Below are 15,148 nucleotides of genomic sequence, written 5' to 3' on the forward strand. Positions count from 1 at the left end.
TGAATAAATTCCTTGTCAAAGGGCAAAGAACCATGATAAGCACTTTAAATGCTGGATGGGAGTTTCATATGCAGGCTTTTTTGTTTGCTCCCAGTTGTGGAAGAGAGATTCTTTGTGAGCATATGTCAGGAGTGTTAAATGAGATTTCTACTGCCTCAAATCAATAATTGCTTTCAGTTTTGTTCTTTTTTCTTCAGAAAATGATGATTTCAGTTTCAGAAAAAGTAAGGCACTTTGATACCTGAAAAAAATATTTTTTGTGGAAAAACTTTTTAAATTCATATACCATTTTTTCTGGATGTTTGTTTTTTTAGTTATTAATTTATTTGAAAGTCTGGCAAAACATAATTAACATCTGAGATTATAAATTTGAGAAGACAATAAAATTCCCATGCCTGTAACTTTTGAAGAACAGATTAGACAAATGGCTTCAGGAAGGGTAGATATAATTGACAATAAGACTTTCCAATCCTGTTTTTGCTGATTTTTGTGTATGTAAATGTTTATTAAAATGATTGAGGTTTAAAAACCAGAGCAAAAAAAAACCCTGTGGAACTCATGTTTCTTAAACCATGTCCTGTTGGTATTGAAAGCTTTATGATAGTGCAGCTACATATTATCTAGCTTTGTTGGGGGGAAGCCAATATAGTTTTTGTCTCCTGCAGTAAAGTAATTCAGTGTAATGTTGTGCTGCATGTTTACAGTGAAGCTCTACAAATCCTGCTCATTCTAACAAATCAGGTTAGAACAAACTTTCTTTTAAAACTAGTTATTTAATCCAGATCACTCAATCCAGCTTGGATTTGCTTTCAAAAAGCAGTTGTCTCTGGACTTTTGAGAATGCTGAAATGCATAATGGAATTTGAGCTGACTTGGTGATATTCCATCTTCAGCTGCAGCTACACAGAAGGGTGGGAAGAAAGACTAGATTTGGTTTGTATGCTGGTAGTTGTCAGCCTACTGTTTTCATGTCTTTTACAAACACTTTGACCTAAGCAAAACTGAAAGAGTAAAAGTATCATGAGCCTTCTTTTACTAATTAAAGTTTAATTCAGAAATACAAATTTGTAAATATTTAGCCACTGCTATTATTTAATTTTAGTGCTAATAGCAGTGCTGGAAATCTTGTTCATTTGCCATGTTTTTCCTCCAGATTTTAAGTACTTTTTTTAAGTGGCATTTGCTAGTGTTTGAATTTTTTTAGCAGTTGATTAAACTTCAGAAAGCCCCCTCTGCAACTACAAAAGGTGAGAGTTTAAGTTACAAAGCAAGAGCAGATTCAGTAATTTTGTAGTTCAAAAATAATTACTGCCACGAAGTGGCTTCCTTAGAAATCTGCGTGGATTTCATTCAGATAATTCTTTTATAAAAATTATAAATGCAAAACTGATGGATTGTAGATTGTAAAAATGCTACCAGGGTAGAGATCACATTTATATAAGTCTCAGTCCACAGTCTTTTTAGCATAAAACTTAGAGGAATTCCATACCTTTTAAGGGCCTTTTGCCTTTTGAGGGCAACAACAGTAGATTAAACTGTGTTTAAACTCCTTCACTTTACATACTTATTATCCACAAGTATAACATTGCCCTTGGAAGTGTCTTTTTTTTTTTTTTTTGGCTAGTGCTGGTGAAAGAGCTACTTATAAGAGACTCCACTTTTCTGGAACAGGAAGCCAGCGAAGTGCTGGAAACCATCATGTTAGTCTCAATAACAGAGATGCCTGGAACAGTATGAAATCCTGTAACACTGACTACTGATGCTTCCTTAAGCTGGTCCTACTTCTGGTATTTAAAATTTTGGTGATAAGACCTTATAGAAGCTCTGTCCTGTTCTCAGCAGCTAGGAACCTGTGCTGTAGGAGTATGTTAGAGCACTTTCTGGGCCAGGGTTAAATCTGTTTATATGAACATTCTGGGCCTTCTCCCTTCCCAGGGCTGCAATATCATCTGGATGGTGTTAATACAGTTCTCCAGAGCATGGCGCTAACATCCACAGAAATAAACGGAACAGCGGTCTGGCAATTCAGTGTCTTATCTTAGTTTGCTGCCACTGAAAAGGAGGAAGTTGGACTCCTCCTCCTTCCTTTCCAGCCTCATGATTCACATTTCTGCCTTGCATCTAGTTTTGCTGTTGGAGTCTGCACTGAGATGATTCAGCTTGTTAAACCACTAGGAAACTGAATTCAGAAGAAGAAAAGTGAAAACTTTTCTTCTGAATTAGCAAATTCAGTCAGTTTGCTGTGTGATCCAAGAGTTCCAGAGCTAGAGGAAATCGGGAAGATTGTGCAGCTGAGGATTGGGAGGGGATAGCTGAAACCCAGTTCATATCTTTAGACTTTTCTGCATGATAAAGTACTAGAAACCTTGTTTAACGCAGAAGCTGAGTTATATGCTATGAGAATCCTAAAAGCTGGGGATCTGGACTGCCTATGTCAATTTTGGCAGGGGATACCCTTTCTGTTCTAACTTCGTTTTTTCCAGTAAAAATTCTCAAGATGTTCCAAAACCTTCAAGTGATTTGTCATCTGTTACTTCTTCATTTAGATGTCTTAGTCTCTGTGCCCAAGATTTCTTCTTTTTGTTGTTGTTCTGTTTTGTTTTTTTGTTTTCCAAATAGCAAGGCTGTTAGCATTAGTCTGTGCATACAGGCATTGCGGATATATTAGTGTACTGTTCTTTAAAATTTCTTTAGTAGTCTGCTGATGTGGATGAGTTCCTAGATGCTTGAAAGCTTATGTTTGGGCTTGCAGTTGTCTCATCTCTTGATCCATAATTTGTATCTACTTTTGCTTTTATTTCAGATATCCCTTTTAAAAAAGGGAGAGTATCATTGTCATTGTTTTCAGGTGCTGTCAGGGCATCAGAACCAAGTTTGTGACTAAAGCTGTATTTGTGATTCTGTCAAGTAAACTGCAGTGTGAAAGGATAGAAGGCAGGTCTGCAGCTGTTGCTCTGAGCATGGCAGTTTAGGAGTGCTTGTATGAAGACTCCTGTAATTCCAGCTGAATTTGGCATACAGCTCTGTGGACTAGAGATCATAGTTGGCCAAGACTGCAGTTGGGATTCTGTGCCAATGGTGCAAGCAATTTCCTCTGAAGCTGAGCGTGGCACATTCACCAGATGTTTCTTGATGTTCTTGTACATCATTCTGGAATCCACTAATTCAGAGTTCTAGCTCTTTGGATTAGCTAGAACTTCTAGTCAATAGGGCTGAGGTGGCAACCACTAAGAGGCGTTAGCAGCTCACCAGAAGATTTGTTTAAGCCTCAGAATATTGGTAAATCCAAATAATGAATTCTGTATTTTTGAGTGTTCCCTGTTCAACAATGCAGAAAATTCACAGTGAATCTGTTATTTTCTGTCTTCCTTGAGATTGTCCACATCAGTCCTGTCATGTGTTCCTTTTGTGATATCTTGGCACGTCGAATATTTATGGTATAGTTGGACCATTTTATGTACTGAGGCAAACAGTGTCCAAGTTCTGACACTGTGTTTAAGAAGTTGCTCTTACTACAGGTGCTACATCTCTCAAGGCTGACAGTGGTCATTGTTTCATGCTTTATTTCATGTATCATTCTCCATAGATACTTTGTAGTGATTGGTGATAAAGAAAAGCACTGTGGACATTAACTAAGGGATGTTATGAAGCAAATTGTCCCTACCTGAATGAATACCAAGATAACAGCCAAAGAATTATCTGCCTTTGTTTCTTAAAGAAAGAAATTTGTCAAATGTCTGGGKTTTTTTTGTTTTTTTTTTGTTACAACATTTGCATGTACCAGGATTGCAGCTGTGATACTTGGAGCAGAAAGCTCTTGCTAAAATCCCATTCTGCTTTTACACTTTCTCTGGTGTAGCTAGGTGGTGAAGGAATTGCAGACTCTTACAACACCTATAAATAAGTATATTTTTTCAAAGACAGTAGTCTTTGAAAATAGATAGGGTACAGGGTCTGTCCCTTTCTCAATGGAAATTTAGTTGGAAGTACTGTATTTGAAGGGAGAACTTGTAGCATTTAGTAAGCTGGAAAGTTCAGGAGTTCTATAATAAGTATTTACCAGACCAATATTGCCAAATATTAATGGAGTGAAGGGTTACAGATTCAGTGAAGCTGCTCAAGGACGGCACAGTTATTTCCCACCAGGAATTCAATCCACTGGGTTACAAATCAAATGTTCTTGAGGTTGCATATAAAGCCAAATGTGGTAGTCATCTTCTAATACAGAAGAGACTTGAGATAGAAGTCTTAGATACAGATCTCATAGGTTTATTGCAGATTTAAAGAACAGGATGCTCTTTTGCACTTTGGTAGGAGGTTTGCAAGACAAAACCACATTGTTGTTTGTTTCACCCCTTCCTCTGAAGGTCTTAATCAAAGGATGGATGGATTAATTTTATGTGGAAATCTGTTTTTGAACTGGGTCAGTAAAAAAAGTATGTTACAGCTGTCACTCTGGCAGAGAAGGGTGAACAGCTCTGGACTCTGGCACTCTTATATTTGCTGCACAGGAGCAGCCTCATCTCTCTTACTCTCTGAACTGTTCATACATCCAGAAAACATTGGTGGGTGGCTATATTTCACATTCACAAGATAAAGCACACTTTTCTCTATTGGATGTAGACAATTTATTGAAGACAGTACTCTGAAAGTATTAGTATAGGAAGTACATGTCACTAGGTAAACAAGTCACAAAGACTAAAATACACAATCTCCAGATGTTTTAGAGTATATCTAGCCTGAATTATTCTTGACTTGCAACAGGTTTCGAGTTTAAAGGGAAAAAAGAAATTGGGAGCATCACCCTGCATTAATGTGCTTTGTATCACGCTGAATGTTAGCTTTTTTGAGTTAAAACTCCTTTTAATCTCTTATGTATCTTTGCATTACCATGTGCCCCGAGCAATAATTCCTGACTTGGACATCATGCTGCAGTAACATGACTTTTTGGCCTTAGACAAGTCCAGACAGCCTTGTATTGAGAATAGTCTTCCAAACACTCCTCCAAATTGTGTTGACTGGATGCCAAAGTATGCCAAATGGAGACAAGTTATACCTAGGGAGCGAGAATTGGAGAATGAGAGGGAATCCCAAACAGTCTGGAAATTAAATTGGTTTGATAGATTTATGAAGATTCTCAGAGAATCAGTGGTTGTTTAAAAAAAAAAATAAAAAAAATCAGTAATTGCACCAAACTGTAATTCTTATGTCATGAAGTTCTTCAGAAGTGGAAGAAGGCAAATGCAAGACAACTGTGATCATGATGCAACTGAAGGCCAGAGATTTTACTTCTGGTCAAGTCCTGTATAAAACTATCATCAGAGTAGGTCAGGATATTCTATACTAAGCAAAACCACTGGTCCAATCAAACTTCACAACTCGGAGCATGTTTGGAATTCTAAAAGTTCTGTTAGCTTCCTTCCTTTCTTTAGCCTATAGGAATAGACTAAATAGCATCTAGGAGACCAGGAAGACATCAATAATGTCCAGATACGGTCTAGGGAATGTTACATAGAACAATTTGTGATTTGGTTCAGCTAGGTGCAGATAGACCTCTTTTTCATTAAAAACTGCACAAATATTTTTCTGAATAGTTCTTACATCTGTTTAGATGTGTCATCTACTTTTATACTTTCCCAATCAGCTAGCTTGTAACTTTTTAAAATCTCATTTCTGTGCAACTATGCACTCTTTGAAAGTGAACATTTGAAAGACTTACCACTGGGATGTTAATGTGAGTTTCTCATAATGTGTTGCCATTTTATCTGAAAGGTAAATTTCCTTATGATGGTGTCTGTCGCATGCAGGTCTTCCTGAGTGGTTTCCTCTTTCTAAAAGACACTGAAATGTAAATGCATCTGAATTCTTTATCCAGTATTGGCAGCCCAGTCTGGAGCATCTCTGCACCATATGTTTAATGTCCTAGGGTTCTCTTTGGAGTAAACACAAAGACCTCAGGAATTTTTTAAATTTAACTTTGATAAACTGATTCCATGTTGTTTTGCTGTGAGATAGGTGCCTTGAAATGCCTAGAAAGTCATTATATGCCTCACTTGATTTTGAGTAAAGGGCACTATCACTGTTAGGAGTTTGTCACAATATAAAGCATTTACATAATTTTTATTTACTAATCTCTACAAAGTGTTATCACTGAATTTGGCCTCTGGAAAGGAATCTTGCTGTGTGGTCTTCACCAGAACTCTGCTTCATTCTGATATAGAACTTATTTCTTGTATTTGATTTGCACAATAGTTTTATGTCTAGGTACATACTAAAGATACTTAATAAATCTTGCTTAGGCCATGTATTAATCCACGTTGATTTTAGTGTATATCCATCTCGGCATATTTGATGCATTTAACCCCTCCTTGATACATATCAAAGACCTTATTATTTACTTCTGGCTGTAGACCTTCACATTTTCATTCCAAAGTGCAGGCTTCCATGGACTCTTATATTTTCATCCTTTATTTCCTTAAAAGTAAAGGTAATGCATAGAAAGAATCTGGAGAAAAGAAAGTGAGAATTCACCAGCTTGTGTCTTGGAGTAGAAATTTAAAAGCTTCCTCCATCCAAATTTGGATTTTACTATCTAAGGTGTTTCTATTTAAAAATGTTCTTTTTCTTTTATCAAATGCATATATAAAAATAATACAAGTTGATCTTTTTTTTTCCTCTCTCTCTTCAAAGGTTCACTGTACGTGCAGTGGAAAAACTGTTTTGAGAATCTTGGGATGGTGCTTTTGTGCAAAGAAAAATGCCTTTAGATGGCTTATATTTTGTCTTAATATGGCTTTGAAAGATCAAAACATTTTTAGACATGGGGATGTTTTGGTAACTCTTGTGAAGACGTGTGGGCACTGCAGTTGCTTAAACTTCTTCAGAGAAGCGGAAAAATGTAGATATTTCTCATAGATGTTCCTTTTTTAAGATGTTTTTAATTGCTGTTCAGGTAGTAGACTGGTACTACTTTTTTGTTGCTGTTAAATGAACAGTGAATTTCTCAAATTATGTCGGCATTTACTCTCACTTAAATTGTCAAATTCAGTCAGCTCCATCAAATTCAGTCAGCTCCGTCACCACAAAACTATGCTTTTGGTAAGCAAATTATTTAGTGGGACAACCACCCCCTCCCCCCCCGCCCCGTCTTGCTCAGTTAAGTGCTACACGGCAGCGTTTTAGTAGAAACATCCAATTAATGCATTCTCAAACCTCTCCTAGGTCCCTCACAGCCCCCTCACCCTGGCGTAGCTAGCACATAATTGCAAATGGATGTTTTAGTGCCAATGCAGGATAAGATTTTTTTCAAATTATTGTTAAAGGCCAAATGTTGCCTCGACTGTTCATTTTAAAAATCTAATTTTAAAGTTTGAACTGCTGCAAAACATACTGTCAATTGTAGTAACTGTTCATGCAGCAATAGAATTCATTCCAGCTATTTTGTCAGATTACAGGGATTACAATATTTGTGCTTCATTACTACTGGTATTCAAACTCTGTGAAATTCAACAAACTTGCTGTGGAGGTTATGGATATGTAATTTATAATTTTATTAGTCCCCAAAAGCCTTTACTAAGGATTGGAGACTTGATTGTGACAGACTTGAAAGCCTCTTTGAAATCCTCTAAAGCCAAACAGATTTAGCCAACTTCATTAAAAAAAAAAAAAAAATTCTTCTCCCTTTCAAAATACATTCAAACTCATCTAAAAATGGCTATTTTGTAGGTGAAACTCTGAGACATTAAATAAAATTCTATCTGATTTAAGTGTAAATGCATAAATTCTAGATTTCTAACTGATGCAATAGCTACTGTTTACTCAGGTAGCAACACTTGTCATGTTTTGAAGCTGTAGGTTGCTGTCATTGCTAAAAGCAGCATATATCTAGTTGTTCCAAGAGCTATCATTTAAAAAATCGGACAAACTGAGAGTGAAGTTAGCATACATTGACAGAAAATAGTATTAATAAAAAATGGAAAGTTTCAGTAATCCTCTGGAAACAGAACATCTATTCAAAATTTGAGTTACAGTCCTGCCAGTTTTGGTGTTTTCATTCATGGGATCACTCTACTTTTGTAAGCATGTATAGTCAATCACATTGCATTAGTATTTTTTATATCGACTATGATACACTCTTTTTATTGTTACTGGTTCGTGTTTATAATACTAGTAACTTGTGAAGCCTTACTTATTCTTTTCCCCCCTCCAGGAAAAGAAACTTTTCCTGTATGCAGAGTCCGCATAATGCTGCGTACAGAGAATTTCTCCTGTTTGACTTCATATATGACTAAGATATTCCTTGTTCCAAGAGAATAATCATTCTAAAACTTACTAATTTAATATAGGCTTAATTTCACAATATCATTTTATCTTACCTTATTGCCTTAAATGATTTTTCTATTTCTTAATGATTTAGTATCACTTGCAAAAACAAGTCCTTTTCAACTTACTGTAGAGTTCTTCATTGTCCTGCAATAAAAAGTATTTTAGGAGGGTTAGGTTTTGTGTGCCTTAACTACCTTGGTGTGGTATGGAATACAAGGTTATTAGTGCAGCACTCCTGTAGTAGTGTAACTTAGAGCTGGATGGAAAAATAAACAACCTATGCAGTATGGAGAGCACCTTTCTACCAGTTTTATTTTGTCCACACTAGTTTTATCCTGTTACATCTGCTTAACTATATCAGGTCATTTTTAAACTTATGTCACTACAAGAAAATGTTTAGGTATGAGTTTAAAATTCAATGTCACACATTGACCTTAACTTACTTCACAATTCAAAAGGCCCGATTCCTATTTACTCTAAGACTAGTCTGTGTTACCGTCTGCTACTGGTACAGGTGTCAATAGGTATGATTAGGTACAATCTCCTATGAACACAGCTGTCCCAGTGAATGTACGCAGTATTGACACTGGTGTACAGACAGAGCAATGCTGCTCCTGGTGTAGCTTGCTGTGTGTTTGCTGTAGACTGTGTCTCCAGTAAAAGACACCGCAACTGGAATGCAAAGCTCTTCAAGAAGGACATGATGCTCTCTTACACCTCTCTGCCAATGAAAATGGCATTATGTCTGGACTTGTTTGAAGGCCTCTTTATATAGACAAAATGCTATCAATAATAATAGAAAATCCCCCTCCCCCACCCCCCAAAATTAGTCTTGTAAATAGGAATTTAATCTTACAGAATCTATTGCTTCTTTGGTCTGTAGTTACCCTTTGGCTTTCCCATACTTATCTCCTGAGGAAAGCTAGTGTATTGCTCATGACCCCCCCCCCCCCAAAAAAAATAAATAAATTATAATTTGCATTTTACAGGAAAAATCCAAACCTAGTTTTTTCTAAGTCTGGAAAATACATAAGAAATGAGAGAAGTTCCCTGCATTCAACTTAAATGGTGAACTTGTGTGTACTAAATAACTGTATATACACACAAGAGTTTATAGGGTTAGTATGCATAATAACTATATAGATATAAATACTCATTATAACATTTTCCCCTAGTTGTAAAAAGGCAGGATGACTGTATATAAAAGTTCTTTAGTTCCTAATTAAGAAAATAAATTAGGAAGATCTGTGATAACAAAAATAGCTGACACAAAACCAGTCATATCTTTATAACACAAAACAAATCTTAAATGTACCCTAAAAGGAGAGATTTTAGGCCTAACTTTCATGCAGTTTTGGATACATAAACTAGGATAATGAACAATATGAATTTTTTTGAATGTATAAGTACAACCCCTACTATATACTATACAATAATGTCAGTATAATTTTTTAATTTACACTAGTAATTAAAACAGTAAAGCTTTTATTTAGACAAGGTCTTATTGTTTCCAACATGTATACAAGAGTAATAGGAGCAAATAATTACAGGGAAATACATTTGAACCTGCAAACAATCTGAATTTGGGCCAATAAATGAAGAACTGGATTTGATACCCTGATGATAAGGGACCTAGATATAAACTAGCGATTACAAAATCAGCACATCATTTTGGTTGGATTCACTTTGGTGGCGTGTTCTAAAATAGTGATGAGAGCCAAAGGAGCTGAGGACCTAGAACTTGCACAACACGCCTAGTAGCACCATTAATTTTAAGTGATGAAAAAACAAGGGAAAGTTGAATATATGGTAATAAATGCAAATTCTACTTGATTTCACTGTTTTTATTCTTGAAGTGATTGTGTGATTCGTCCGGTTTAGGGAACTTGCATTTTAGATAGGAATCATGAAAAATAATGTATTTTGTGAATTCTTGAAGTTTAGTGCTCACCACTCTCTACTGGAGTATAAAGAATAAATGGTTTCCATTAACTGAGAAAACAGTCTAGTATTTACTTGTAAGCTATACAGTTGCATTGTGGTTTCTTAATGTTTCTCATTTATGTACTGCCCAGGATGATAACTTGTTTTAGTTAATTATATAATATGCATTGTCACCAAAAATGTGTTTTCATAGTTATGCTTCTGCACCTGTAACTGGGGAAAACAGCAGCTTAATTAGACTTAGCTTTATTAATAATTTCAGCTTTAACCAAATATAATCCTAAGCTCCTGGCTTTTGCTTTTCCAATAGTTCTTAGTTATATGAAAAATACTGTTTACAAACTTCGATCTGTTCTCTGGTATTAAGCTAGTAGACTCTTCAGAGTATTGTCAGCTGAGCCAGTATGACTAATGTAAATAATGCACGCAAGTTCCCATTGGTATATTATGAGCACACTGTATTAGTTTGTTTATTGCTTCAACTTTAATATTCAAATCTAAGTTTATTACTATACATTTCAAAAATATAGCTACAGACTTTTATCAAACCCCAGAACAGGTGGCCCAGAGAGGCTGTAAAATCTCCATCCTTGGAGATACTCAAAACTCAACTGGACAAGGCCCTGAGCAACCTGTTAACTTCAAAATCTGATCCAACTTTGAGGTTGGCCCTGCTTTGAGGGGGCAGAGAAGGTGACCGACCAGATGATTTCCAGAGGTGCTTTCCAACCAATTTTTCTGTTTCTAATATACTGATTAAAAACAGCTTCCTGTTTCTGTCGTGCTGCCATTCTCCTCTTTGTTGTTAAATGCATCCCTGAGTACATTCTTTCAGCTTGTTGCACCACTGTACTGAGGGGTGGGAACTCATTTCATGATGGCTTTTTAAAAGCCATTTTCAATTCTAATAAAATTTATCAGTAAAAATTAAAATATTTTGATTTTTGGAAGACAGTTTGAAAGTACCTTTTTTTTTTCCGAATCTGAGGTTAGAAATGACAAGGCCAAGTGTTTTCAAGTATCCTGCACTCATGTATATTGAAAAAATGGAGTACTTGTTTCTTATATTCCGTTTTAGGCATTCTGCTAGTGTGTTTTTCTTTCTCTCTTTTTATAGGCGTGATTAATCCAGTATGCTGTTTGAAAACAAATCACCTACTAAAACGCTGTACCCATTGAACTGTAATGAAGTGGAGCAGATGCTTATACACAAAATAAGCATCTGTTTGTTTTTTTTTTTTCTTCCCAAGGCATTTTTTGTTTATATTAAGCTGTCCTTACTGGATGTACTGACTAGCCTTTATCCCATATCTCAGTGGGGGGGTGGGAAGAGACTTTCATGAAGGTACGGTAAATCTAAAGAATGGCTAGTAACTTGACTTAGTTGTTCATCTATGTAATGCTCCAAACATGTAGCAGAAATTAATTAAACAGCAAAACACAATCACAGAATTTATAATGGACATAAAATATTTGATCCTCTGCTTTATCACTGAATAATACTAGATACAGAACTCTAGTTATATGGTAAGTTTCTGGATAAAATTCACTCTTAATTATTCATAGGCTTCTTTTGTATTCCCAGTTTTCTTTCAGCTATATAAACCATTTGTGACACTGGATGTATAATTAAGATTTGAGTTTTCTGAGCTGATAAAATATTTCAAGTAATCTTAGAGGTATAAATATATTTTTAAACTAAGCAGTTAGCTGTGCAGTAGCAGCACTATTAATTATAAAAATGTTAAATATTCACATAAGAGCACAGACTGCAGATTTTTGGGACCTGTTGGAATTTTATCCAACTAGTGTAGAAAGTTGTGAAAACTTTCCTTCTAATCTGATGCTGACATTCCCTGAACTCATTTTTACTCCAGGTACACTAAGTATATGCTATAATATAAGGCTGCTCATCAAGCTACTAACCAGCCCATAAGTAAAAATTTTTATAGACAGTGATGATTCAGCATAAGAAGAAACTTTACTTACATTAAAAACTTGTAGGAGGCTTATGAAAAGCATTTGCATTATTAGCAGTGACTAGAAGCCATCAGAAGAATACACAGGAAATGGTACTATGTATTATGTACATCTGAGCTCAGTTTTTAGATGAAATGAAATAAGGGGTAAGGAATCTCAGATGCAGAAAACTAAACAAAGGAGGAATAAGAAGGGAAGGATGTCAAGTTACCACAGCTGAAAAAATGGGTATATATACAACCATGTCTTAGTAACTGCTGATGTCCCAAAGTGTATTCAAACAAGTTATACATGTCATATTGGTGTTCTGTTAGTATGAACAAAACCTTGATATCACTTAGCTATCCATAATAAAATCCTGCTACTAGGTGAAATTACATGTAGTTGACATATTATTTATTTCCTATAATATACAAGCTTATTACCAAAATCCATCTGGGGGGATGTGCTACCAGATGCCAGGTGACTATACCGTCAGCACGTGGAAGGTCTGACAGGCTACATTGTGGTCTTTCTTGTTCTCAGCTGTCATAGCAATCCACCACATTTTTAAAATCATGACTTTAAAACATTCTCATGGAGTAGCATAAATGGATATTGAAGGACATATGACTTCTGAATTCATTCTGATCTTGAATAAATATCTGTTGGTCTTAAACTACATTTGCTACACCTAATGTTCTAGCTCTCATAGCTATCATTAAAATACAATTGCGTGGTAACATGATGTAGACAGCTTTCCTCAAAATTACTGTTTTTGCTTTGAAGCATAAAGGGTTTAATTAGTGCAGAAATTACTGGTCAGATTTATTTGATCCCCAATTTAAAGGAAGATTATTTTTTTTCTCCCAGAAATCATTTAGCCTTTAATCTCTCAATTCTGTATATAGCCAAATCTGACACTACTAAAGTGCTTTGCATTTTATTTCTTCTGTCTAGATCTGCCTTCTGCAGGTGACATATGCAAAGACTTGCAAGATGGTGACAAGGTAAATGTTTTGTTACCGTAGAATCATAGCAATGTTGGTCAGAAGCAAACTTTAGAAGTCATCTAGTCTAACTTTCCACCAGAAACAAAGCTGTCCAAAAGCAGATCAAGTTAGCCATGACTTTATCTAGCCATGTCTTGACAGCCTCTACGGAGGGGGACTCCACAGCCTCCCTTGGTGGCCTGTCATGCTGCTCTGCCACCCACCGAGTGAAGAAGTCTTCCCCAACGTCCAGCCTGAGCCTCCAGAACTGGACCATGCAGACAGTGCTCCTGGTTATCACCTCCCTTCATGTACTGTAGGGGAATGCCCAACAACTAGAGCAGTTAGGTGCTTCTTCATCTTATGTAGCTGGTAGAAACATGATTTGACCTAACAAATTATCTAATTCTGCATAGAATGAAATGTTCACATCTCAGCAATCATTCATCCCAATAGCCTTGCCCCAATTTTTTGAGGAATGCTGTAACTTCCTTTATTGTAATCTTTACTGGAGTCTTTCAAAAAGATGGTAGCATTGAGGTGGAGTAGAAAGTTTAGGTCCAACCCTTGTAAATCTCTTTCAAAACCCCTAAAATAGAAATACTCTTCATGTAAATTGTTTAAATGTTTCCATGGTGTTTTGACTAAATACAAAGCCCAGGTCCATTACCCCATAAGTAAAACTTACTAATAAAACCAGTGAAATGTGTATTGTAATGTAAAAATGAATTACTTTTTTTGAGCTTAATATGAGATATAGTCTATCTTAAGCTGTTGTTAGATTTGCCAGAGGCCATCTCTCAGACTTTTTAGGACTTCAGTCACTATCCATGATGAGTAGTGTTTTAACTAGAGAGCTGCTGAAGGTGTTAACTATGCTTAAGTCTTGTTTTTAATACAGCTTAAAAAGGAAAAAGCATATATGATGATTTCTTAGACCTAAAAAACATTATTTTTCACCTGCTTCTTGTCCCACATCTATAAAGCAGTTCTCAGCTCTTCCTAAAATACTCATTGTAAAAACTCTTATGAATAGAGCAGTAAAGGAAATGAAAACATGCTCATAAGCCAAATTCTTCTAGGACACTTTGGTTTTAAAACTTAATTCTTGCTTGTGGGTAAAATACTTAAGTTCCAGTTTCTACAACAGTAAGATGCAACAAGTTCAATGCAGTCTCTACTGCCCACTAGGTTCTTCTAGCTTTTGCCTTTCTGTATAGTTTGTTTGAATGATGTGGCCAAGTAGCGAGTGCTGCAGTCAGTGGACTATTTGGGGGGGTGGGGGGGAATGTATATGCTACTGAGGGGAACAAGTTATGGTTGACCTTTTGCCTTTCTCTCTAAACTGTGGTCTTTGAGAGCAAAGGCGGCAAGTAAAACTTTACCTCAGAACACGTAACACTCAAAAACCTAGATTGAGATGTGTGAGACCGGCAGAGTAAAACCAAATGGAGAAAAGTCAAATCCTATTCTATTTACTCACTTTTTCTGTATTACTGCAAGCCATTAATTTGTTTTCCCTCGCATTAAGTCATGCCGTTTTGCTCCTTGTTCTTTAATCTGTCTCTAGGAAGCATCCGTCCCTAGCGCAGACATCAAGTTTCATAAAATCGCCAGTAGGGGTCAGGTCACTGCAAACAGAAAACAAAAATAGAGGCAAAATCTTGCAAGGCAATGTATAAAAGGAAATAAGCAGCTTGCAACTCATCTCGCGAGGGGCAGCTGCCAGTAAGAGAATGCGAACAGGGCTCTAGTGCGACCTTATTTTTTCCAGGCTCCTTCGCTCTAGCGAAGTTCAGAGCGGGGCCGCGAGCCCGGGGCCGCGGCGAGGTGCGCGGTCCCCACGCGGCGGCAGGGGCAGGCCCGCACCGCCCGCTTCCCGCCGCCCGGAGCGGCTCGATGCCCGCGGCGAAGTTGGCCCCGGCCCG

At 36.6% G+C, this 15,148-nt stretch overlaps 1 long non-coding RNA gene across 4 annotated transcripts; it reads right to left on the minus strand.

Annotated features, from left to right (window-relative positions):
• Nucleotides 1–1,624: 1,624 nt before the first annotated feature.
• On the minus strand, nucleotides 1,625–15,072 carry LOC112961274. Of its 4 annotated transcripts, XR_003251986.1 has the most exons (6): nucleotides 14,981–15,072; nucleotides 14,704–14,851; nucleotides 8,376–8,469; nucleotides 6,387–6,505; nucleotides 5,720–5,841; nucleotides 1,625–5,056 (listed from the first exon to the last, which is right to left on the minus strand). It is a non-coding gene; the product is annotated as an uncharacterized LOC112961274 (long non-coding RNA). The 4 variants fall into 4 exon arrangements; XR_003251985.1 differs by lacking the exon at nucleotides 6,387–6,505; XR_003251983.1 differs by having other exon boundaries at nucleotides 5,720–6,505.
• Between the last annotated feature and the right edge of the window lie 76 nt (nucleotides 15,073–15,148).

Source organism: Apteryx rowi, unplaced genomic scaffold (assembly GCF_003343035.1).
Source record: "Apteryx rowi isolate R43461 unplaced genomic scaffold, aptRow1 scaffold_130, whole genome shotgun sequence".
Lineage (NCBI taxonomy): Eukaryota > Metazoa > Chordata > Aves > Apterygiformes > Apterygidae > Apteryx > Apteryx rowi.